This window comes from Symphalangus syndactylus, chromosome 18 (assembly GCF_028878055.3).
Source record: "Symphalangus syndactylus isolate Jambi chromosome 18, NHGRI_mSymSyn1-v2.1_pri, whole genome shotgun sequence".
Taxonomy (NCBI): domain Eukaryota; kingdom Metazoa; phylum Chordata; class Mammalia; order Primates; family Hylobatidae; genus Symphalangus; species Symphalangus syndactylus.
Window position 1 is genome coordinate 85627396 of NC_072440.2, and position 12902 is coordinate 85640297.

Sequence of the window (12902 nt, forward strand, 5' to 3'; positions counted from 1 at the left end):
TTCTTTTTTGCTCAGGCAAGTTGCACTATTAAAATATTGAGATTGTATAAATATAGTCAAAAGCTGCAAGATGGGAAAATCTTGTAGATGTCAAATAAGAAGTCATTATACTAACTTTTTAGAGTCAATCTGACTCCAGAGACTCTGCTCGCTCCACTGCCTACCCCAAATCCCCCACAACACAAGACCAGGCTTCTAGGTGGTCCCCAAAACCTCAGGCCTGCAGTCCTTTGAGCTCCACCTAGGAGAGGTAGTTAGGGCAGATGGCTCTTTGGGAAGGTTCCTCCAGGGAGTGGCAGGTACCTGTTGGCCTGGAATCTGGGGAGGACTGGTTTGGTGGGTCTGAGTCAGGTTTAAGCCACATGATCCCATGGCTGTTTAATAATATTTAACATTTTTACTGCCTTTCTTCCCTATTTGTTCCATTAGCGATCCGCCTCCAGCTGCCGGCAGGACACATCCTTAGCCTGTCCCTGCCAGCCCATCTGTCACTAGGAGACAGCTCCCATTTGAGCCTCTCTGTTTTTAGACTTCAGGAAGGTTGAGCATCTCAAACACAGAGGCTGCCCCTTTCTTATAAATAATTAGCAGGAAAGATGCCTCCAGGGCCCCAGACAATAGAGGAAGTGCATTCACCTAAATAAATTTCTCACCCTCCATGCTCCCTGGTCCCCAATGCCCCAGAAATGAAAATTTCAGGGTTCTTTCTACCTGGTGAGAGTCATACCAACCAGTTAGAGTCTCTGAGGGGTTTCAGAGTCCAAGTTAAACCCCACTGCTGCCTTCTCCTCCTTCACATTTTTATTCCCTGGAAGGGAAACAGACAGCTTGAGGGGCGCGGGAGTAGAGGGGAGTCCTCCCGCCCTGCCTCGTTTCTCATTCCCCTGAGCAGCTTTTCCCTGAATCCTCCACCACATCTCCCTCCCTTCCTGATTTGGCCTGGGCTTTGCTCCCCTCTGTCTTCTTCCTGGTTTCTCCTTCCGAGCCCTTTGTCCGTCCTGCCTCCTAGCCTCACTGTCCTGTCCTAGCTTTTGTCATAGCACTTTGCGTGCGCTTGATTGAGATACTTCCCCATGCTGTCTGGTTCTGAAGAGACATCTGTAAGTGCCTAGGCTGAGTTTCTTGGAGTGCAGTGGCAGCGTCTGCATCATTTTGGGGGGCCCCAGGACTCAGCGCAGTGTCTGCTGCTCAGTACCTCACCCTGATGCATTTGCGGTAAGGACTTGCAGTTCAGATGATGAGCTTTGTGTCTTCATTCCCAGCGGAAGAAGCCACATCATTCGCCCTCCCCCGTGCCTCCCCCTTGCCCTTGGCCTGTTCTCTGAGCAACTGGGGGCTGTCAGGGCCATGGGACTCATGGCGATGCCTCAAACCCAGCCTGCATGGTAGGTGGGAGTGTGATTTTGAGACATTTTCTTGGGAAACAGTTAATTAAATGCTCGATGGAGTCAAAAGTAGCACTGTAGTTGGGCATTTTAATTCAGAATTTGAGTCCTGACCTTCGTTTGGCTAGTTGCTTTCCTTCTTTGGGCTTGAGTTGTTTCCTCTCTTTGTAAAATGAAGTGATAATATCGACCCTGCATTTGTAAAATGAAGTGATAATATCGTCCCTGCCTCCTGCCTGCAAGGTCGGCACAGCCTGCACACAGTAGGTGCTCACTTGTTGGGTTTGTGAACTGACTGAATGACGCTGACCCAACACTGCCACCTTCTGGTAGAGCTACTCTAGTGCGGAAGGGTGAATCCTGGTTCAGACCCAGAACTGGGAATTCCTCCTAGGCAATGAGATGAAGGAAGAAGAGCCTTCCCTGAAAGGGCGTCCACTCCCCTGTCCGCAGGTGAGTCCAGCAACTTCATCTACCTGTGGCGTCCAAGCCACCGCGGGTGGTGATAAGCTCTTCCATTTCTTCCGGGCAGCCACTTGCAGGTAGCCCAGGAGCACAGAGTGGAATGGGTTCCACCATCCACCAGCTGATACACTTTCCCTCAGTGACTGACTGCCAACAAGGGGGGAAGGACATTTTTTTTTCACTCGAACAAACATTAAAAGCCTTTCTTTTTTTAAAAAAAATACAAGCATTTAATACTATTAATTTCCATGTATACACTGCTTTCAGTGAATACCACAAATTTTCATATGTTGTGTTTTCATTTTCACTTAGTTCAAAATAATTTCTAATTATTCATGATTTCTTTGACTTTGAGGGTTTTCAAGAATCTTTTTATTATTGATTTCTAATTTAATTTTGTTGTGTTCAAATAACATTTTCTGTATGCTTTAAATCCTCTTAAATTCATTGAGATTGGTTTTATAACCCTGAATATGGTCTATCTTGGTAAATATTCCAAGTACACTTGGAAAAAAATGTGTATTCTGCTGTGTGGGGTGGCATGTTCGTAAAATATCAATTGGGTCCTGTTGATTGTTAGTTTTTTAAGTCTTTTATATCCTTAATGATTTTTAGAGGTCCTACTTGTTCTATCAATCATTGGATGTTGAACTCTCCAACTATAATTGTGAATCTGTCTTTTTGAAAAGGATTCAAAATGAGGGGAAAAACCCTTTATGTTTACTCACCTACTTATGATTTCTAATGTTCTTCATTCCTTTGTGCAGAAACAGGTTTCTGGAATTTTCCTTCTGTCAGAAGGACTTCCTTTTATATTTTTGGTAGCTCTGGTTTACTGCTGATGCATTTGCCCAGCTTTTGTTTGTCTGGGGAAAAAAGAGAGTATTTTATCTTCAGGTTGGAAAGGTATTTTTGCTGGGTATAGAAGAATAGAATAAGAGCATTTTTTTCTTTCTCTCAGAGAGTTAAAGATATCGCTCCATTGTCTTCTGGCTTGCTTAGTTTCTGACAAGAGACCTAGTGTCATTTTTATCTTTGTTCCTCTCTACGTGTGTGTTTCCCGCCTCTGGAGAAAGATTTTTCTTCTTCTTTTTATTTATATTTTTTAAACAGGGTCTTGCTCTGTCATCCAGGCTGGAGTGCAGTGGTATGATCATAGCTCACTGCAGCTTCGTTCTCCTGAGCTCAAACAATCTTCTTGCCTCGGCCTCCCAGGTGGCTGGGACTGCAGGCGTACACCACCATGCTCAGGTAATTTTTTTATTTTTAGTAGAGACAGGGTCTTGCTATGCTGCCCAGACTGGTCTCGAACTCCTGGGCTCAAGCAATCCTCCTGCCTCTGCCTCCCAAAGTGTTGGGATTCCAGGCATGAACCACCATGCCCAGCTCTGATTTTTCTTCTTATTACTGCTTTTTAGCAGTTTGATTATGCTGTGCATTGATGTAGTTTTCTTCATATTTCTTTTTTTTTTTTTTTTTTTGAGGTATGATCTTGCTCTGTTGCCCAGGCTGGAGTGCAGTGACACAATCTTGGCTCATTGCAATCTCTGCCTCCTGGGCTCAAGTGATCCTCCCACCTCAGTCTCCCGAATAGTTATGACTACAGGTGCACACCACCACACATGGTAAATTTTTGTATTTTTTTTAGATAGAGATGGGGTTTTTGCCATGTTGCCCAGGCTGGTCTTGAACTCCTGGGCTCAAGTGATCTGCCTGCCTCAGCCTCCAAAAGTGCTGAAGTTACAGGCATAATAAGCATGGGTCTGTTTTCATTGGCTGATTTTTCTACTGGTTGTGGGTCTTACTTTTCTTCTTTTTTTGCATGATGGATAATTTTTTATCGGATGCTAAACACTGTAAATTTTGTATGGTTAGTGTTTAATTTTGTTGCATTCATTTAAATGTTACTGAGTTTTGTTCTTGGATGCTGTTTTGTTACTGAAATCATTGATCCTTTCAAGTCCAGCTTTTAAGATTTAGTAAGACAAGTACTGTGTACCTTTCACCCTGTATTCACATCAGGGAAAGCTGGGTGAAAGGTGTACAGGACTTGTATACCTATTATATTTTTATATAGGTATTTTTATACTTACTATATTTTTCAAAACCAAGAAATAAAAATTAGTGCTTGTATTGTATTAATGCAATACAAACTTTGCTCGGCTTGCGTTAGTTTTCCACTCATGTTTTTTGATCTGTGTCAGGATCCCCTCCAGGGTCCCACCTTCCATTTAGTCGTTGCGTGTTTTTCATTCTTCTGATCTGTGATAGTTTCTCAGTCTTGCTTTTCCATGAGTTTTTGGAGAGCACAGACCAGGTGTTTTTGTAGAACATCTTTCAACTTGTTTTTCAGATGTTTTCTCATAATTAGACAGAAGTAATGGATTTGTGCAAATACCACAGAAGTGAACCCCCCACCCCACCCTGTTCTTTAGAGACAGGGTCTTGCTCTATCGCCCATGCCACAGTGGAGTGATCATAGCTCATGACAGCCTTGGACTTCTGGGCTCAAGTGATCCTCCCCTTTTAGCCTCCCGAGTAGCTAGGACTACAGGCACATAACACCACACCAGCTTATTTTAATTTTTTTAGAGATGGGATCTCACTGTGTTGCCTAGGCTGATTTCAAATGCCTGGCCTCAAGTGAGCCTCCCGCCTCAGCCACCCAAGCTTGAGATTACAGGCGTGAGCCACTGCACCTGGCCTGAACCGCCCTTCTCATTGCATCATACCAGGGGATAGCTGACATCAACATGACTTATTACTGGTGATCTTAACCTTGATCATTTGGTGAAGATGGTATTTCCAAGTTTCTCCACTGTAAAGTTATTTGGTAGACAGAGCTAGAAAATATAGGTATGTATACTAACCCATGTATACTACACATCAATATTTATTTTGTATCTATCCATCTGTACATGTAGTAAAATACCCATTAGTTCATATTGATGTCTCTGACTAATCCAGTACCATATCTAGCCTTCCCTCTTGCTTCTTTATAACTTATTTTATCTTACTTATAACTTGTTATTTATTTATGTATTTGTTCATTCCTAGTATACTTGTGGTAAGAATTGCTAACCCATAACCCTGTGAGAATCAAATTGACTCCCCAGAATACACTGTTTATTTATATTATTTTGGTCTTTAGACTACATACCTGGTCAAACATCACTTTTCAAAGTTACTTGGTCACTTCCTCTTCTTCCACTCCTTTCAGGAAAGTTTTGTCTTGCATTTGTAATACAATTGGTTTCATTTGCCATGACCTGCATTCCATCCTGGGTTCTCTATCATCCCATATTGTCTTTGATTTGCATCCAGTAAAGTTCACTCTGTGGTGTACGGTTCTATGGGTTTCCAGAAATGCATAAAGGCATGGCTTCTATCTGCACCACAGCACCCTAGAGAACAGTTCCATCACCCCCAAAATTTCCTTTGTAGTCAACTCATTCCCCCCTCCCACAACCACTGACAACTACGATCTGTTTTCCGGCCCTATGGTTTTACATTTTCTGGAATGGACTCAAACAATATGTAGCCCTTTGGGTCTGACTTCTTCTATTTAGCAAAATGCATTGAAGAATCATCCACGTTGTTGCATTAATCAATGGTTCTTCATTTTTATTGCTGAGTAGTATTCCTTTGCATGAACGCACCATGGTTTGTTTATCCATTCACCTGTGGAAGTACCTAGTGATTATTATGGCTTGCCTTTTCACTGTCTTAATTATGTAGTTTGAGTAATGTAATTTGAAAAATTTTAATGTACTCCAATTTATGAGTTTTCTCCTATGGTTTGTGCTTTTGTATATTGTTAAACAGTCTTTGCCCCCGAGATCATGAAGATATCCTCCTGTGATATTTACCTAATGTTTTATTTTAGTCCTACATATTAGATCTATAATCAGTCTGGATTTCATTTTTGTGTATGGTGTGAGGTAGGATTATAAAGATTCATTTTTTCCTCATATGAATGTCCACTAAACCCAACACCACTTATGGAAAAGACTGTCCCTTCCCCCACTGCATTGCCACGTTATCTCTGTCATAAATCAGATAGCCATATATGTGTGGGTCTGTTTCTGGAGTCTCCATTATGGCCATTGATCTATTTGTCTATCCTTGCACAAATACCATACCACATTAATTACTAAAGCCTTAGCATATATATATATATATATATATATATAATTATTATTATTTTTTTTTGACAGGGTCTCACTCTGTCACTCAGGCTGAAGTGCAGTGGCATAATCATGGCTCGCTGCAGCCTCAGCCTCCTAGGCTCATTGATCCTTGTACCTCAGCCTCCCAAGTACCTGGAACTACAGGCGTACAAGACCATAGCTGGCCAATTTTTAATTTTTTTTGTAGAGACAGGGTCTCATTATGTTGCCCAGTCTGGTCTCAAAATCTGGACTGAAGCAATCCTCACCCCTTAGCCTCCCAAAGTGCTGGGATTATAGGCGTGAGCCACCGCTCCCAGCCTAGATCTTGCTATCTAGTGGTATAAGTCCTTCGGCTTTGTTGTTCTTTGAGATTAACTTGGCTGTTCTTCACCCTTGCATTTCCATGTAGACTTTAGAATTGGCTTGTGAAGTCCTGCAAAGTGGACCAGCTGGAAAACTTTAACTAGAATTGCATTAACTTTATGGATCAATTTGGAAAGAATCAACATTAATAATATTGAGCCTTCTAATCCATAAGCATATCTGAGGGGAGTTTTAAAAGGCACTAAAATACAAAAGGTTTTGTTACACCCTTCTCCCAGGACATGGGCTCTGCTCACCTAACCTTACACAGCCATGAGGCACTTTTTGGGCAGTGCCTTTCTGGGTGAGAGGGTGCTTCAGGTAAACTGAGGACTCCACTCAAGACTAAGGAAGGACTGACCTCTTCTGTACCACTCTAACAGACACCTTCATCTACTGCTTTCTTTGACAAGTGCTTTACATCTGTGTAAAATGTTTAAAATATAAACATAAATCATGTCATTTTATTTGTTTGCTTGTTTATTTTTTTTTTTATTTATTTTTGAGTCAGAGTTTTGCTCTTGTCACCCAGGCTGGAGTGCAATGGTGCAATATTGGCTCACTGCAACCTCCGCCTCCCGAGTTCAAGCAATTCTGCTGCCTCAGCCTCTGAGTAGCTGGGATTACAGGAGCCTGCCACCACGCCTGGCTAATTTTTGTATTTTTTAGTAGAGACGGGTTTCGCCACATTGGCCAGGCTGGTCTTGAACTCCTGACCTCAGGTGATCTGCCTGCCTTGGCCTCTCAAAGTGCTGGGATTACAGGAGTGAACCACCATGTCTAGCAGCCACTGCGCCCAGTCAATAAACATTGATCATATCTTTTTTTTTTGAGACAGAGTCTCGCTCTGTCGCCAGGCTGGAGAGCAGTGGCACGATCTCGGCTCACTGCAACCTCTGCCTCCTGGGTTCAAGCGATTCTCTTGCCTCAGCCTCCTGAGTAGCTGGGACTACAGGTGCACGCCACCATGTCCAGCTAATTTTTGTATTTTTAGTAGAGACAGGATTTCACCATGCTGGCCAGGATGGTCTTGATCTCCTGACCTCGTGATCCGCCCACCTCTGCCTTCCAAAGTGCTGGGATTACAGGTGTGAACCACCACGCCCGGCCAATCATATTATCTTAATAAGGGTGGGTAGCAGATACAATGCACAAAATAAAGTATGATTAGAAAATAAAAACGCTAAATGAAGTCTAAATAAAAAAAGAAAACAAAAACACTAGTAATTAAGAAAATTTAGAGATGAGAAATTTTACATAAATTAATACTGTTTGATTTTTTTAATGAGCTCTTGAAAGTCCAAGTGCATCAATGACATCATCATTGAGTCACTAGCGTATTTTTGTGTGAATTTTTTCCAGCAACTGTAAAAAGCTTTTTTTGACTAGGCGCTAGTTGGAGAAATGGTGAGGAGATATTTTTAAGCTAGGTCCAAATATTTTTCCTCTGACTTTCATCTTCAAATCAAATCTCTTGTTCAATAACTTTAAGAAGATCTTTAAAAAAAGAAAACTTTTAGTTTTTTTGGCAGGGACTGCAATCTTTTTATTGTCGATAAACTGTAGTTTCTATTTCCAAAAAAACTCCCAGAATTTGGGGTTTATTTTCATCTACTTTAGTTTCATCACGCATAAGTGGAGATCATACACTGAGTTACCTGTATAAATTGCTGTACTGACATGTTTGTATTCCCTTTGTTCAAAATGCCCTCAAACCAGGGTACATGTTATTCTTGAAATGGAAGCATTGCTTTGTCAACTGTCACTTCCTCCTGTGGAGGATTGAAGACTTCTAAATAAGTGTGAAGTTTCATACAGATGATAACTCTCTGGATAGGTCCCCAAATTTATTCGTTCAGATTTGAGATTGTTAAAGTTATAGCATCAAAAATCTGGAATCCAGCAAACTGGACCTGTGATCTCTAATGAGGCTTGCTCTTTCAGCTTCCCCTTCTTGGCTGTTTTGTCTGCCTGGGGCTGGACTGAACCAGATCCGAGGACACCGGCTGAGCTGGCCTTTAGCTCAGGATGGAGAGCAGGGAGGGGCATGAGGCTGCACCACCAGGGCCCCTAGAAACTCTCCCGCAGCACTATCGGTGCCCCTTTGACTGGAGCTGCTCTGTCTCAGGGGGGCTCGTAACCTGAGCTATCCCTTGAGACAGGGACCCTGGGGGAGAAGGAAGCTGCACCTTGTTGGACCAGAGACAGCCCTGGGACACCTTCCTGGCAGGTGCCTGCCAGGCCTCACAGCGAACTATACTAGCCACTCCTGGGTCCCCAGGACCCAAACACAGCTCTGGTGAGCTCAGCCCTAGCGAGCTCGGCCCTAGCCCTGTGGCCTGACATCTGCCCTGCCATCCTCTCAGGGACAGTGTCCCCTGCTCCATACTCGGATTCCTCACTGTTTCCCAAGCCCAGTGGCTCTGTGTCAGCTCCATCTTCTTTGACCTTCTCCCTTCTGCAGCCTGTGGTCCCGTGGCCCCCTCCTGTGCCTCTCACTTTCATAGTCACAGAGTCACAGAGTCATTTTTAGCTGGCTGCTGAGTTCTCCTAGGCCATGAGCCATTTCTTTTTTTTTTTTATTGTACTTTAAGTTTTAGGGTACATGTGCACAATGTGCAGGTTTGTTACATATGTATCTATGTGCCATGTTGGTGTGCTGCACCCACTAACTCGTCATTTAGCATTAGGTGTATCTCCTAATGCTCTCCCTCCCCCCTCCCCCCACCCCACAACAGTCCCCAGAGTGTGATGTTCCCCTTCCTGTGTCCGTGTGTTCTCATTGTTCAATTCCCACCTATGAGTGAGAAAATGCGGTGTTTGGTTTTTTGTCCTTGTGATAGTTTACTGAGAATGATGATTTCCAGTTTCATCCATGTGCCTACAAAGGAGATGAACTCATCATTTTTTATGGCTGCATAGTATTCCATGGTGTATATGTGCCACATTTTCTTAATCCAGACTATTGTTGGACATTTGGGTTGGTTCCAAGTCTTTGCTATTGTGAATAGTGCCGCAATAAACACACGTGTGCATGTGTCTTTATAGCAGCATGATTTATAGTCCTTTGGGTATATACCCAGTAATGGGATGACTGGGTCAAATGGTATTTCTAGTTCTAGATCCCTGAGGAATCGCCACACTGACTTCCACAACGGTTGAACTAGTTTACAGTCCCACCAACAGTGTAAAAGTGCTCCTATTTCTCCACATCCTCTCCAGCACCTGTTGTTTCCTAACTTTTTAATGATGGCCATTCTAACTGGTGTGAGATGGTATCTCATTGTGGTTTTGATTTGAATTTCTCTGATGGCCAGTGATGATGAGCATTTTTGCATGTGTTTTTTGACTGCATAAATGTCTTCTTTTGAGAAGTGTCTGTTCACGTCCTTTGCCCACTTTTTGATGGGGTTGTTTGCTTCTTTCTTGTAAATTTGTTTGAGTTCATTGTAGATTCTGGATATTAGCTCTTTGTCAGATGAGTAGGTTGTGAAAATTTTCTCCCATTTTGCATGAGCCATTTCTTTAACTTCAATCTAGATTCTGTTTTTGCACTTTTTTTTTTTTTTTTTTTTTGAGATGGAGTCTCCCTCTGTCACCCAGGCTGGAGTGCACTGACATGATCTCAGCTCACTGCAACCTCCGCCTCCCGGGTTCAAGCGATGCTCCTGCCTCAGTCTCCCGAGTAGCTGGGACTGCAGGCATGTGCCATCACGCCCTACTAATTTTTGTATTTTTAGTAGAGATGGGGTTTTGTCATGTTGGCCAGGCTGGTCTCGAACTCCTGACCTCAAGAGTTCCATCGGTCTCGGCCTCCCAAAGTGTTGGTATTACAGGTGTGAGCCACCACGCCCAGCCAAAAAAAATGTTTTTTATTAAAGTAAGAATTTTAGAGGGATCCATTTCCAAGGTTTTCTATATTTTAATGGCCACTACTTGGCCTTTGCTTTTTTTTGGCACCAGGCACCTTAGTGGAAATAGGGCAGGACAGGCTCAGGAGTCCTGGGTCTCAGGCCGGCTCTCCCACTTGCTGGCTGAGTCCCTCCCCTTCCCCAGGCCTCATTTCCACATCCATGAGATGAGCAGTTTAGCCTAGATCACAAATCCCCAGCACTGATATGAAAAAATGAGAAACATGTGCTTATCATATGTATATATTCATTTATAAACTGTATACATTTACTACTATACTAATCTGATATAATATCAAAATAAAAAAAATTTAAGGACAAGCTAAAAACTACATAAAATATTTAACAAACAATTTTCCCTTTAATAGATATAGTAAGATTTCTTCCTTGCATTATGCTGTTGTTTGCATATAACGAATAATATTGTAAGGGAAAGCAATGCGGTTGGATATGCTTCATTATTCTTTGAAATCTTGCTTTAAGATTGAGCTAGAGCCATTCAGAGGTCTGGTTCCAGTTCAGTTTTTTTTTTTTTTTTTTTTTTTTTTTTTTTAATAGCTGTCGTAACTGATCCAAAGAGAGGAAAGGTGGCATGGGCTGTATGTCTTAAATCACGGCACTCATTTTCAACTCCATTCACCAGTTAAAAGCTTTCAACTGAAATTAAGCTAGTAATTGTCTGTCTTCCCTTATGTCAGTCAGTGGCTCTTACACTAAGTGGAAAGTATTACATTTTTATATTTTTAACAAATGGATTCAAAATCCGCTGACATTCTTTATTTGGACAATATCCAAACAGGTCAGAAGAGTCTGTTTCTGTATTTCCAGGTATGTAATATAAGTATTTCTATAGGTGATACACATGTTTTTAACCACAAAAATTCCATTTTAAAAATATTCTCTTCAAAGCATGAGTTTCTTTAGAAAAGCAATAACGCTAAAATGAGTCACCTTTACCTTGAGGAGTCAACTGAAATTGAGTTCATTTTTTGGTGGATATTTGCTAGGTAGCACATTGCCAACAGCTACTTGTCATCATGGAAAAGTCAGCAAATTTGGGACACTTGTCTTTTTGTGCCAGGAAAACATATAACTCATCTTTAGGTTTGATAGCTCTTTTAAGAACTCTTCCAAGAGCTAAGTAGCAAACCTCCATGTGGTTCAGAAGATTTTCATATTCATTTTCCTTCTGATTACAAATCATTGTATAAGCTTTACTTTTTTTTTTTAGATTGAGTTTTGCTGTTTTTGCCCAGGCTGGAGGGCAATGGCACAATCTCGGCTCACTGTAGCCCCTGCCTCCCAGGTTCAAGCGATTCTCCTGCCTCAGTCTCCCGAGTAGCTGGGATTACAGGCATGCACCACCACGCCCGGCTAATTTTTTTTGTATTGTTAGTAGAGACGGGGTTTCACCACTTTGGCCAGGCTGGTCTCAAACTCCTGACCTCAGGTGATCCACCTGCCTTGGCCTCCCAAAGTGCTGGGATTACAAGCATGAGCCATCGTGCCTGGCCAAGCTTTACTATATTTTAACTCTTTTTTTAAAAAAAGAGCCATTTCAATGCCTTCTGCTGTACTTTAGGTATTTCTGGGCTTACCTTCCTGACTGCAGTAGCCGGCAGGAAATCCTGCAGGGAAGTCATTTGGCCTGTGTCACCATCCTGCACCCTCACCCCAGAATTCTTTTCCATCCTGGAGCAGCCACCCCCCTCAATGAGTACCTTCACTTTTCCCAGCAATGGTGTTTTTATTAAAGACATTCATTTACTATTCAGTCCATGTCTCTGTTTCCTTTAGTGGCTTGCAGAAATGTGGTTTTTCACATACAGAATCTAGGAAAACCACATTAGAAAATCTATACCTTTATTTAACTATTTAGCAAAGCTTTCACAGTGTGAAATTTGTTCGAATACTTATTTCTCTATATATTCGGCAATATTTTCTCTGCATCTTCCAACATGCTCACATGTTGTGTTGTAGGTACTATTCGTATTACCAGCAGCTACCTCATCAACTGTCCTGTTTTCAGTCTCTATAAGACATGGTGTGTGTGTGTGTGTGTGTGTGTGTGTGTGTAGATGAGTCACGTGACATGGATCTAAGGAGTGTATTGGTGTCCTGGCAACCACCTCCCTCCCGTCACTACCAGCAAAGACAAAGGGAGGTCCCTGGGGAAAGGAAGCTTGATATCTCATTCTCATTCCCTGGCTGGCTATGCGCTTGGGCAGTGAGCCTGTTGGCTTGCCTTGCACCTGCCTGAGCACAGGACAAGAACATTGATGCAGGACTTCTTGTTATTTCTGCCTGGATGCTCATGATTTCTACCTCATAGAGAAGGACTCGTATTTAGAGTAGGAGAGGTTTCAGCTCTGACAATCTCTTGTTCATTTGCATTTGCATTATAACCATTATCTTCAATTGTGGCGTCTTTGCAGGAATCTTGTGAAGTCACATATCCATCTGCAAGAGTCATCCCTGGCACCCCATCATGCCGAGGGTCCTGGCTCAGTGAGCCACCATCTACTCCAGTATTTACATTGCAGCTGTTGTTTCCATCTCAAACCCAGGACACAGTGTTTGTAATAGATGAGAGAGGCCGAGGGAGG

At 42.5% G+C, this 12902-nt stretch overlaps 1 protein-coding gene across 3 annotated transcripts in view; it reads left to right on the forward strand.

The window, feature by feature from the left end:
• The window catches only part of CIB4 (calcium and integrin binding family member 4), a 68728-nt gene that overhangs the window by 33726 nt on the left and 22100 nt on the right, over positions 1 to 12902 (forward strand). The window lies entirely within an intron of this gene.